Genomic DNA, 880 nt, shown 5'->3' with positions numbered 1-880 from the left:
AGTAGTCTAACTCCCCAGGTCCTGTTGTTTGCTCAATTTGCCTTTGTGAGTTTTCTCTCAATCACTGTTGATTTCCTTTGATCTTTCTTTCTTCTTTCACTTCACCTTCGCCTTCAGTGTATCTTTCGGCCCTGTTAAGAGACACGCCCCCTTGTAGCCACTTCTATACTTCTGTCACCTAATTATTTTCCTATCCTTTCCCCTGTAACGTTGCTGATCCTAGCTATAGCATCACTATCCAGAATCTGTTCACCTGAGTTATGTTCCTCTTATCCCCACGCATCTAATAATCAGCTCTTGGTCTCCCTCCACCTCTCACGTGACATAGTCTGAGCCAGTGTCTCCATCTTGGAGAGACAATCTCTTGCACTTCTGTTGTTCTACTGGCGCTGCCGGCTTGAGCTTTGGTCAGAAGTGGCAAAAGAAGGACTAATGGAAAGTGAACGTGTACTGGAGCAACAGAGTGTATGGATTTACAAGCGTTTAATTAAATGAGAAAAAAAGAGTTTACTTGAGAGAAAAAACTTAACTTGGCCCGTACGGGGATCTAACCCACAACCTTGGCGTTATTAGCACCACGCTCTAACCAACTGAGCTAACCGGCCATGAATGACAGAGTTATCCTTTTTCCATGACATGCAGATACACAGAAGAGTCGGTCTCACTATCGCAATTCCTTCATACTTTTCTCCTTCCGTCCCCTGTCTGGATTGCAATAACAAGAGCTGTTGAGTGCTGCACGCCAGCCTCAGCGCCTGTTCTTTCAGTCAATGTCACTGTGTGCTGTGATATCTTTGTAACATTGGTTGTTGCCGGAAGAAAAGGAAAGGATGGATAGGATTTCTATTCTTTTACAACAAAACCCAAAATGCATCGGCTT

At 44.2% G+C, this 880-nt stretch overlaps 1 non-coding gene across 1 annotated transcript; it reads right to left on the bottom strand.

Annotated features, from left to right (window-relative positions):
* Positions 1–531: 531 nt before the first annotated feature.
* TRNAI-AAU (transfer RNA isoleucine (anticodon AAU)) lies at positions 532–605 on the bottom strand. The gene has a single exon. It is a non-coding gene; the product is annotated as a tRNA-Ile (tRNA).
* Positions 606–880: the final 275 nt, after the last annotated feature.

This window comes from Pleurodeles waltl, chromosome 12 (genome assembly GCF_031143425.1).
Source record: "Pleurodeles waltl isolate 20211129_DDA chromosome 12, aPleWal1.hap1.20221129, whole genome shotgun sequence".
In the NCBI taxonomy this organism is placed as follows: Eukaryota; Metazoa; Chordata; class Amphibia; order Caudata; family Salamandridae; genus Pleurodeles; species Pleurodeles waltl.
This window is presented reverse-complemented; position numbering and strand designations above follow the sequence as displayed.